The sequence below is a fragment of the Panthera pardus genome, unplaced genomic scaffold (genome assembly GCF_024362965.1).
Source record: "Panthera pardus isolate Hobbes unplaced genomic scaffold, ASM2436296v1 HiC_scaffold_8, whole genome shotgun sequence".
In the NCBI taxonomy this organism is placed as follows: domain Eukaryota; kingdom Metazoa; phylum Chordata; class Mammalia; order Carnivora; family Felidae; genus Panthera; species Panthera pardus.
In genome coordinates this window covers 57510994-57522671 of record NW_026527013.1, presented here as the reverse complement: position 1 = coordinate 57522671, position 11678 = coordinate 57510994, and the positions used below count along the sequence as shown (strand labels likewise).

Genomic DNA, 11678 nt, shown 5'->3' with positions numbered 1-11678 from the left:
GGAAGATTGAGGCGGGGCTCCTCCCCCGCACTCCTGGCGTCGGGCGTCTCGTGACAGGTACTTCCGCTCGGGGCGGCGGCGGTGGCGGAAGTGGGAGCGGAGCCGGAGTCTTGGCCATAAAGCCTGAGGCGGCGGCAGCGGCGGCGTTGAAAGCTTGGGGAGTGCCGAGGAGTCCTCTGGAACCGGAACTTGGACTTCTCTGCCTCTGTCCTCCCTTGCATCTCCTCCTCGGTGGGAGCCCTAGCTACGCGCCCGGCCCGGAGCCCCCAGCGGAGCGGCCGCGGTAAGCAGCGGGCCCAGCCCGGCCGGTGGCCTGGTCCCATCCCCCTCCTCAGCTCCTCGGTCGCCTGGGCCTCGCGTCGTCCGTGTCTTGGGTAGGCTCTGGACCCAGCGCAGGCCTCGCGGGGAAACTCCGCGTCGCCCAGGGCCCAAGCGCAGGCCCGGACCGCGCCCGGCCGGGGGGAGGTCAGAGGTCGCCGGGTGTGACCTCTGGCCGGGTTGCGGACCCCGGGCCGGCTGTCCCGGACGCCTTGTTTATTGGTGGCGTCAAGACCCGAGACCCGGGAGGGTCTCCTGATTCGGGGGGGGGGGGGGGGCCTCTGGACACTGGGGGCCCTGCGGCGCGGCGGGACGCGCTGTTGGGCTGGGGCTCTTGGAGTAGCTAGCCGGAGTGTGTCGGAGCCGACCCCGCCCGCTGACTTGTCCGGGGGACGCTGGCCCGGGACCCGCCGACCGCGCGGGCCTTGTTAACAGGCGCCCAAGGCTGAGCCACGTTCCTATCTGTCTGTTCAGTTGAACAGCCCGACCCTGCTAATGAGAGAGGTTCCCTGACAGCAACTGAGTCAAGGCAGTGAGTCAGATCACGTGCACTGGGCTCTCCCCAAGCACTTGTATACATGTGAGACGCCTCTGGCTCTGGGAGACAGGGAGCTTTTTGTCCTAAGTATGTTGTAAATCCTGAGAGAAGTTTTCAAACTTACCGGTGGGGGGGGGGGGGGGGGAAGATGGTGTTTGGCTGTCGGGCTGTGTTGGGATTCCACCGCGTCGGGGGATCTTCTACCGCATTAAATTGAACCTTGGTGCATAGTGGTTCTTAAAAGTGGAAAATCGAGAAGAAGAAGAATAGCAAGCATTTGAGCGTGTGTTGTATTTTGGGCAGGTGGGCAAGAACTTTGCACAGATCATTATGTTTAATCCTCGGAAAGGCCCTCTGAAGTAACCATTATTGTCGAAGAACGGGGAGGTTAACTTGTTTGTCCAAGGTCACCGTAAATAACTTCTGGAGGGAGATTCGACCCCGGGCGGTCAGACTCCGGAGCACTCTGATCAGTCCCTGGGTTGTACTGCCTTCCCATGCTGCTGAAGTTTGTGATCCATCTTTCGCTGTCTGGTGTATTTGCCTCTCTCTGCCTCCTTTGTTTTTAGTGATGCGTTTGAAAGCCTATTCTGGTAGCTGCCTTAGTGCTACCGCATAAACCGTAAGCTGTTCTCTATGCGGTTGTGACTTTTAACACAGCTTGTTTGTAGTGCTTGTAAAGGAGAAGCTCTACGGTTCCAGCAGAGTGCTTGATTGAGGTCTGAAGAATTTTGTTACTTAAATCTTTGGTCAAACAAGTTAAGTCTGGCAATCCTGCCGTGTGGACAGCCTTTCTTAAAACCTTAGTGTGTGGGTATCTAGCCAGTTGGTTCTTTCCTGTTGAAAATACTGTATCTTCTCTTTGGATTCCAAAAGAACAGGCTCTTGTCTCTTCCTTGTGACTTAAGCAGCTGATTAGCCGCATGACTTCTCATCCACGGATTAATAGAGTCTCCTATTAGTGTGTTTGTCTTCAGACTTGGGAGAGTTTGCTCAGATTTGAGTCTAAGAACTGGAAGGTGAGTTGTGAGTGCTTCTGAAGATACTGTCCAAGCTGAAGCTTAGTCCTCACCACCCTGTTGTATTCTAATTTCTTTTTTTTTTTTTTTTAACTTTTATACCTGAACTGATGTATTTAAGCGAGTGGTAAGTGCGTAGTACTTAAGTGGTAAGTCTTAAATAATGTCTGTGTTTGGAAGAGAGTAGTGATGAGCACTTTTTCATTCATTCGGATGTTTTGAGTATCTAGCATGTATGAGGCATTACTGGTTATTGACTCAGAGAGGTAGGTGTGGTTCCTGTCCTAAAGGAATTTAAAAATGGTGTGTGATTGTGGTCAGGCGTTCTGTTGTGGAATGGCTTGGTGGTAGAACCTGAGGCTTTTGGAAAGAGTGGTTTCTCACCTTTTCCCAAGTGAGTTCATAGTAGGCAGTCTGGTGTTCCCGCCAACTCGAAGGCTTTGTTAATTGCAGTGGCATTTGTATGGTTTGCTCTTGAAAGTACAGAAGATAATATTACAGTTTCAAATTGATCATGCTTTTTGAAGAGTAACCTTCAACACTAAGCTTGTTTCTCCTTTTGCTCTAGTGGCATTTTGTTGTTGTTGTTCACTGGAGGGAGTTCATGTCACTGCCATTTGACACTGCAAACGTTAGCTGTTGCAGTGCTCTTTGAGCAAAGGCACATTTGGCATGCTGGATTTTTTTTCTTTAGCTGATGAAGAAAGTTTAATATAGTGCTTACCAGTTACAGTGTCTGTATTATACTAAACAAAACCCTGTGCTGTCCCTTCTTTTGCAACTGTTCCGTCTTCCCTTTCAAAGGAGATGTGAGTTTTGCCTTTGTGGTAGAACTGCATGAGTAAACAAACAGAAGGGTGGAATGTAGGAGAAGGCATTCTAAAAATAGTTTTGTTAGTATATCTCTCCAGGTGATTCTCAGCAATCACTTGGGGCATTTGCTTGTTTTGTTATGTTTTGGGGGGCCAACCAGGCCTAAGCCCCCAACCCCATCATCAAAAAGCACTGCTTTATAGTACAGTATGGCTTTGCATCCGATTCCTGACCCCACCACCGAGTGAAGCAAAAATGGTTTTGGTTATTTGATTAGCTTTTAATAAACCTCCAAAGAGAATTACACAAATAACATCTCTGCCCTTATATTTGGTATTAGCCTTTCTGTGCAAAGGTGTAGCAAATTCAGACCACACACATGTGATAGTCTTATACACTGTTCCTTTCTGAGATTTGACATAAATAGTTCTCATTATTATGCCTGTGATAAAGTGTCCTAATTCTGTATCTATATAATTCAACAAATATGGCTGAGGATTTGACAAGATATTGGACTAGGAGTTATAAGCAAGGTTTTCCAGGGAAGTAAGGAGGTGGAATCCTCTTGAGTAAGGCTTAAACAGTGGTTCCCTTGGCACTGATGTCATCCTCTGAAGGAGACTGAAGCTCTAGAAATTAGCACTCCCCCCCACCCCTTGCGGCTACTGGCTTTCTGCTGACTCTTATCTCCCATGTAAGGTTGCCATTGTATTCTCAGTCATCCATTCCTATGTGTTATCAAACATTTATCTGTTAATGCTATCTAATAGCTCTGTAGGTTGTGCCTCTGCAGTTTGCTGCAGAAACATTTTCAATGTGTTGATCTCTTCAGTATTTGCTTTCACATCTTCCCTCTATTTTCTGACTTTTCATAAACACAGAAAAATAGCTTGTATTTATGTTTTAAAACTTTTTCATGGTAATTGTGGTCAGTGTGATTTGTGAATCAAAGGTAAAAGTGATGTGTCGTGGGTGAAATCAGAACAGGCCTCGTAGCAGTGCCTCTGACTAGTTTCAATTTTAGTACTCAGGCTGTGATTTCAAAAACAAATTTAAGAATAGCTACTTGCAGAATATCTCTGTGGGGGAGGAAGAAAGCTTGGGAGTTGGTTCCAGTGGTGACATACAGTGTTGGCCTCGTTCATTTGCCTGAAGATGCAGTACTTAATGCGGGGGACCTCTAGCCTCTCCCGGGCTGTCTGGTGATGTCATCGCTGCCGTGGAGATCAGTCTGACTGATTTTGTTGTCCATTTCCTGGTTGCCTCCGACTGTTTGCTTTAGGGGCAGAGTAAATCTGAAGCATGTTTAGGGAGGTCTGGGGACCTGGGCAGTTTAGGAATCCTGTAACCTCACTTGGCTCTCAAATGAGCTTGCTTGTGTGACTGCTGCCAGACCCAGTGAAGGAGCGTCTCTGTTCTCCCTGACTCTTCAAGTAACGACAGCTTATGCTTGCTACTGGCTTTCCTGGAGTCACCCAGCCCAGTTCCGGAATCCTTTAAAAATTGCGTTGGGAGGTAAATAGTTAACATCGTTGGTTTCCAATGTTTGTATGCAATTTTAATTAAAAGTCTATTTCAGATGGCTAAACTCTTAGTTCGAGTTAATTTGAGAATACGTGACAGAGCCGAAAAAACCCAGTCGTAACAGCACAGACTTTATGAAAAGTAGTGCCTCTTACATATGGTAGTCAGTCTACCAACAGTGCTCTGTGCACTGTGCACTTAGAGATCTGGGGACCCCCAGAGATAACTCTGGGTCATCTGGGCAGCCCACAGGGTAAGAGCCCCTCTGAAATCCTGTGACCTGTGCCAGCTGATGGTTGTTAAAGAGTACTAACGTTTTGTAGAAACGTTACTACGTGATACTTGTCTTTAAATAGATGCTTTTTAGTGTTTGTGTGTTGCCTACCTTTTACATAAGGTTTCATTTGGTGCTTAGAACATCTCTGTACGCTGAGAGGATAGCCTTTTCTGTTTTTGTGTCTGAGAGAGCTACTGCTGGTGCTCAGGTGGCCCAGCTCCTAGACAATGCTAATCTAGGTCTGCTGAAACACATAGCTCAGTGCTCTTTCTGATACACCACCCTCCCTTTTTGATTACACGATTGCCTTAAAGCCCTCAGCATTTGGCTCCTTTTTTTTTTTTTTTTTTTTTTTTTTTTAACGTTTTATTTATTTTCGAGACAGGGAGAGACAGAGCATGAACAGGGGAGGGTCAGAGAGAGGGAGACACAGAATCTGAAACAGGCTCCAGGCTCCGAGCTGTCAGTACAGAGCCTGACGCGGGGCTTGAACTCACGGACCGCGAGATCATGACCTGAGCCGAAGTCGGCCGCTTAACCGACTGAGCCACCCAGGCGCCCCAGCATTTGACTCCTTTTAAAAATGTATTTGTCTGGAGCTCTTGTGTGGGGCAGTCCAACTCTGGACTTCCTCTCAGGTCAAGATCAAGCCCTGCATCAGGTTTTGTGCTGATAGCGCAGAGCCTGCTTGTGATTCTCTTTGTTTCTCTCTCCCTCTCTCTCTCTCTCTCTCTCTCTCTCTCTCTCTCTCTCTCTCTCTGCCCCTCCCTTGCCTGCTCCTGCATGTGCTCTGTCTCAAAATAAATAAATAATACTAAACATTAAAAAAAAGGTTTTTTCTTCCACTACTGTTTATTTTAACGTTTTTTTTTTTTTGTTTTGTTTTTTTTTTTTGTTTTTTTTTTTTTTGTTTTTTAAGTAATCTCTACACCCAACATGGGGCTCAAACTCACAACTCCAATCTCAAGAGTTGTATGATCTTCCAACTGAGCCAGCCAGACACCCCCCCAACAACCTTTTGTTTAAAATGATGTTACTCGGGACACCTGGGTGGCTCAGTCAGTTAAGTGACTTCGGCTCAGGTCATGATCTCACAGTTGCTGAGTTCGAGCCTTGCGTCAAGCTCTGTACTGATAGCTTGGAGCCTGGAGCCTGCTTTGGATTATCTGCCTCTCTCTGTCCTTCTGCCTCTCTCCCTCATTTGCGCACACGCTCTCTCTCAAGAACAAACAAATAAAGCATTTAAAAAATTTAATAAAATGGTGTTTCTCTTTTGCTGGTTATTAAATGAATCCATTCTTTTAAAGGAAACACACACACACACACACACACACACACACACACACACACGGGAAATACAGAAGTAAAAAGGAAAAAACCACCATTCACTATCCAGAGGAAGACCGCAGAGTTAACTGGTTGTTTTCTTCCTATGAATGCATCCTTTAATACCTTTCTTTTATGAAATAGACTAAAATATGGTGTGAGAATTTAACTATGACTGGGACTGGACACTTGAATCCTTTGACCTATGGGACTTCTAATAAACACTGTGATGGGAAGCTGGGGACCATGAGGCTAGCTGTGGTTTTCAGATGTTTAATGGCAACAGGTGAAGAACCTGATGGATTCAGTTCCAGAATAAAGTTATTTGGCATGGTGACGCTGGATAAGTAAAATGTTGCCCTGATTTTTAAGTAATTTGTCATTTTTATATGCTGCTAAACTTTGAAGTTGAAGCAGAACATACTTATAGAAAAGTACACAAGTAAGTGAACTTGGAGACATTTATTTAAATAATTTACTTTTTGGGCTTTTTTTTAATGTTTATTTTTGAGAGAGAACACAAGCGGGGGAGGGACAGAGAGAGAGAGAGAGGGAGACACAGAATCTGAAGCAGGCTCCAGGCTCTGAGCGCTTAGCAAAGAGCCCGATGTGGGGATCAAACTCACGAACCACAAAATCATGACTTTAGCTGAAGTTGGATGCTTAACCGACTGAGAGACTCAGGTGCCCCAACTTGGAGGATTTTTGTAAACTTAGAAGCCCCCTTGTGCCTCCTTCAAGTCATTATCATCCCCTCGTCCCTGGGTAATGAGTCTGCTGATTTTTAGCACTGTGGTGTGATTTTTGCCCGAATTGGACTTTATATAAATGGAGTTATACGCTATGTACTCTTCTGTGTCTGGTTTCTTTGATCCATTATTGTTTGTGAGATTTTGTATTGAGTGCAGTTCTCAACTCCATTTTTATTGCTCAGAAGTGTTCCATTGTGTGGTATACCAGATGTATTTATTAATTTATTGACGTGCATTTGGGTAGCTTATAACTTTTGGCTGTTACAAATAATGTTGTATGAATGTTCTTGTGTGGTCAGAATGTTTTTCTGACTAATATGTGTTCGTATTTCTATTAGGTTAATACCGAGGAGTGGAAAGGCTTAATTTTAGGCTTAAAATGTATATGTATTCTTTTGCTAAGGCTGCTGTAATAAATACCACAGACTGAGTGGCTTAACAAAAAGAAAAAATTTTCGCCATAATTCTCGAAGCTAGAAGCTCAAGATGCTGTGTTGTGTTGGCGGGGTTGATTTGTTTGTTTGGAGACTTCTCTTAGCTTGTAGATGGCTGTCCTGTGTCCTCACGTGCCTGTGTCCTAGTCTCTTCTCATAAGGACATCAGTCATATTGATTAGAGCTCACTCTCATGACCTCATTTAATCTTAATCACATCTTTAAAGTTCCTGTCTCTGAAGATAGTCATATTTTGAGGTATTGGGGGTTAGGACTTCCACATACGAATTTGGGGCGGATACAGTTCAGCCCATAACAGTATGTTACACTTTGGTATAGATACTGTCAATTATCCAATTGTTGTACCAGCTTACACTCCCACCAGCAGTGTTTTGCATTTATGATCTGGATCCATTCCTGCTGGTGGAATGGGCCCCAAAGGATCATCTGTGCTTTCATTCAAATTCTTTGCTTTGACACTTGAGTCCTTAAAATACTGGATTCCATCATACACATGCTAGAAATAGGTCTGTTTACATGTTCTGACTGACCATTTACATATTGGTGTTTGACCAACAGCTTTCTGGCTAAGTGATCTTGAGCTTTGTACATCCACTGTAGACCTTAGTTTGGTTGGAATGATATTACATGACTTTGCTTCCCCCCACCCCTACTCTAAACTCCTTGAGGGCAGAGATAAATTATTCTAGGATGGATCTTGAAATATTCAGTAAACTTAAAAAATTTTTTCCAGTTCTAACTTTGCACAGTAAATTACTATTTGTAGCATGTAAGTTATGCTTCTGGGCCAGTGATTAATATGTAGAGCTTTCCTGAATGCTGAACTGTGTTTTGTGTTCATTTGACAGATTTTTATTGTCTGCTGTAAGAAAACACTGCTGACAGCTGTGGGGAGTATAAAATGAAGATCACTGGAGGTTTAGGAATAATTGTAAAACAAGGCAAATGAGAGTCATAAAAATAGCTTAAAGAAAATGCTAGAGGTGTTCAAATGGCTGGGTTAGGTGGGTGCTGGGTAGAGTTGTGGTATGGAAGGGAGACTTGGGAAACCCATTGTAATTGGAGAGACTGGCATAAGCAAATGAATGGAGGTAAGGAAATGCTAAGGCAGATGGAATGACTGCATTATCTCCAATTTGGGAATGAGTATATGTACGGGGGCCAGATGGAGTGGGGGAGGGGAGGCACTCTAGTGCCTTCTTGAAGGATTTATGTTTAACAAAGTGATATTTGAATAGATAATGCTAGGATAGGGCATAATCCTCTCACTTGAACGTCACAACCCTATTGAGTAAGGCAGGTGGTACCCCAGGTATGGGTAAGGAATGACTTTGATATTATAATTTACCTAAAGAAACACACATTGAGAGATTAGTGGGGCTAGGAGTCAAATACAAATGTGTTTAAACCTTCAAAGAGGTGCTTCCTTAGAAGTGCATTTAACACAGATTAAAAGGAGTTGGTTTGGAGGGATGGAATGGAGAAGGAGCAGTTAGTTTGGTTTTCCTCTTTAGCCAGCCAGCCCACTATGGGCTCCTTTTAGCAATTTATGAGCAATCTATTTTACTGGTAAATGTCTGAGATAAGCAAGGGTTGCTATAAAAGCTTTGAGTTATTGAAATGGTTCTGTGTAACTGTCTATTTTACTAGCTAGCTGCTTTCCAGTCTGTTTTACCAAAAAAGAAAAAAAAAAAAAAAAGGCACTACCATCCGGGTCTCTGACTAAAGCCTCTGCTCTTGGTTTGGTACCTGCCTTTAGAAAGCTCGAGAGCAGTGAGCGCAACATAGTGGAGAATCTATTGGGCTGGGTTGCCAAGTCCTCTTAACAAGAATTGCTTTTCAAGAAACTTGCTTTTTTAATTTTAATTTTAATTTTATTTATTAAAACAATTTTTAATGTTTATTCATTTTTGAGAGAAAGGGAGACACAGAATCTGAAGCAGGCTCCAGACTCTGAGCTGTCAGCACAGAGCCTGACGTGAGCCATGAGATCATGACCTGAGCTGAAGTCAGACGCTCAACCTACTGAGCCACCTAGGCTCCCCAATTTATTTTTTTAATTTACATCCAAGTTAGTTAGCATATAGTGCCACAATTATTTCGGGAGTAGATTCCTTAATGGCCCTTACCCGTTTAGCCCATGCCCCTTCCCACAACCCCTCCAGTAACCCTCTGTTCGTTCTCCATATTTAAGAGTCTCTTGTGTTTTGTCCCCCTCCCTTTTTTATATTATTTTTTCTTTCTTTCCCTTATGTTCATCTGTTTTGTCTCTTAAAGTCCTCATATGAGTGAAGTCATATATTTGTCTTTCTCTAATTTTGCTTAGCATAATATTCTCTAGTTCCATCCATGTAGTTGCAAATGGTAAGATTTCATTCTTTTTGATTGCCAAGTAATACTCATTTTCTTTATCCATTCATCCGTGGATGGACATTTGGGCTCTTTCCATACTTTGGCTATTGTTGATAGTGCTGCTATAAACATTGGGGTGCATGTGCCCCTTTGGAAGAGCACACCTGTATCCCTTAGATAAATACCTAATAGTGCAATTGCTGGGTTGTAGGGTAGTTCTATTTTTAATTTTTTGAGGAACCTCTATACTGTTTCCTGGAATGGCTGCACCAGTTTGTATTCCCACCAGCAGTGCAAAAGGGATCCTCTTTCTCCGCATCCTTGCCAACATTGTTGTTGCCTGAGTTGTTAATGTTAGCCATTCTGACAGGGGTGAGGTGGTCTCTCATTGTGGGTTTTTTTGTTTTGTTTTGTTTTTAACGTTTATTTATTTTTGAGACAGAGAGAGACAGAGCATGAACGGGGGAGGGTCAGAGAGAGAGGGAAACACAGAATCCGAAACAGGCTCCAGGCTCTGCGCGGTCAGCACAGAGCCCGACGCGTGGCTCAAACTCACAGGCAGCGAGATCATGACCTGAGCCGAAGTCGACCGCCCAACCGACTGAGCCACCCAGGCGCCCCTTTCATTGTGGTTTTGATTTGTACTTCCCTGATGATGAGTGATGTTGAGCATTTTTTCATGTGTCGGTTGGCCATCTGGATGTCTTCTTTGGGAAGTGTCTATTCCTGTCTTTTACCCATTTCTTCACTGGATTATTTGTTTTTGGAGTGTTGAGTTGGATAAGTTCTTTTAGATTTTGGATACTGACCCTTTATCTGATATGTCGTTTGCAAATATCTTCCCCCATTCTGTAGGTTGCCTTTTAGTTTTGCTGATTGTTTCCTTCGCTGTGCAAAAGCTTTTTATTTTGATGAGGTCCCAGTAGTTCACGTTTGCTTTTGTTTCCCTTGCCTCTGAGGACCAGTTGAGTAAGAAGTTGCTGAGGTCAAGATCAAAGAGGTTTTTGCCTGCTTTCTCCTTGAGGATTTTGATGGCTTCCTGTCTTATATTGAAGTCTTTCATCCATTTTGAGTTTATTTTTGTGTATTATGTAAGAAAGTGGTCCAAATTCATTTTTCCGCATGTTGCTGTGCAGTTTTCCCAGCACCACTTGCTGAAGAGACTGCCTTGCTTCCAGTGGATAGTCTTTCCTGCTTTGTCAAAGATTAGTTGGCCATACATTTCTGGGTCCATTTCTGGGTTCTCTATTCTGTTCCGTTGATCTGAGTGTCTGTTCTTGTGCCAGTACCATACTGTTCAAGAAACTTGCTTCTTTGTAAAAGTTGCCTTAGTTTTTCCCCCTTTTCATGAGTGATACATGGAACAAAGTGTGTATGTATAATTATTCTCTTACAGAGCTCAACTGTTACCTTGTTTAAGCTTCACTTCAAAGTTCAATCTAAGCAGCATGTGAGTTATTACCATCTCTTTGCAGACACGGAAATGGCCTGAAAGGATGCGCTCAGTACCATGGAGTACCCAGGTAGTGGGATTAGAACTGGCACTTCATATTCCAAGTAGCCAAATGTTTCTTTAACCCTAATAGTTGTGAGAAAAATAACATATAGAAGAAGAGCTTATGTAAATTTTATTTAGTTTTGTTTAAGGGTTTGTAAAAAGAAGGATGCTTTGTTCTCTTTTGATATGTAAATTTCCAGGTAGTGAATTTTCCAGCGGAATGAGACTGAATAGGCTAGGTTATTCTGCAGCAATAAATAACCTCAAAATGGTCGAAAGCAACACAGGTTTATTTTCTGCTTGTGCAGCATGTGCATCATGAGTTTTCCAGGGGCTCTGCCTAATTCCTACTCCACCTGAAGGAGCAGCGACAATATGGAATATTGCTGGGCATCTTGGCAAAGTGAAAAAGGACTATTGGAAGGTCTTGCTCCTGAAGTTAAATGTTCCAGCCCAGAGGGACACGTCACTTCTGCTTACAACTCACTGGCCAGAATGAGTCACACCACACCAGAGACCAAGAAGTGGGATTCTGCCGTGGGCTTGGAAAGCACAGAGTTGGAAATATTTAGGAAACAGTACTAGTTGTATCGTGGCTTGCTGTAACAGGTAATAGGTGTTGGGGAAAGACTGCCTCATAGATTCTTGCCCCAGTCAACTGGTAATTTAAATGCCAAAAGGATAACAAATTGCCTCACTCACAAATCACCTTTCTATCCTAAGAAATCTACTTCTTTTAAATGGTGTATAATAGGGGCGCCTGGGTGGCTCAGTCAGTTAAGCATCGGACTTCTGCTCAGGTCACA

At 43.8% G+C, this 11678-nt stretch overlaps 1 protein-coding gene across 1 annotated transcript in view; it reads left to right on the top strand.

Moving 5' to 3' along the window:
- The first annotated feature begins 64 nt into the window (after positions 1-64).
- RAB7A (RAB7A, member RAS oncogene family) overlaps positions 65-11678 on the top strand; it is a 71193-nt gene continuing 59579 nt past the window's right edge. The window contains exon 1 of the mRNA XM_019430964.2: positions 65-283. The gene's annotated coding sequence lies outside the window, so the exon portion shown is untranslated. The remainder of the gene's footprint in view (positions 284-11678) is intronic.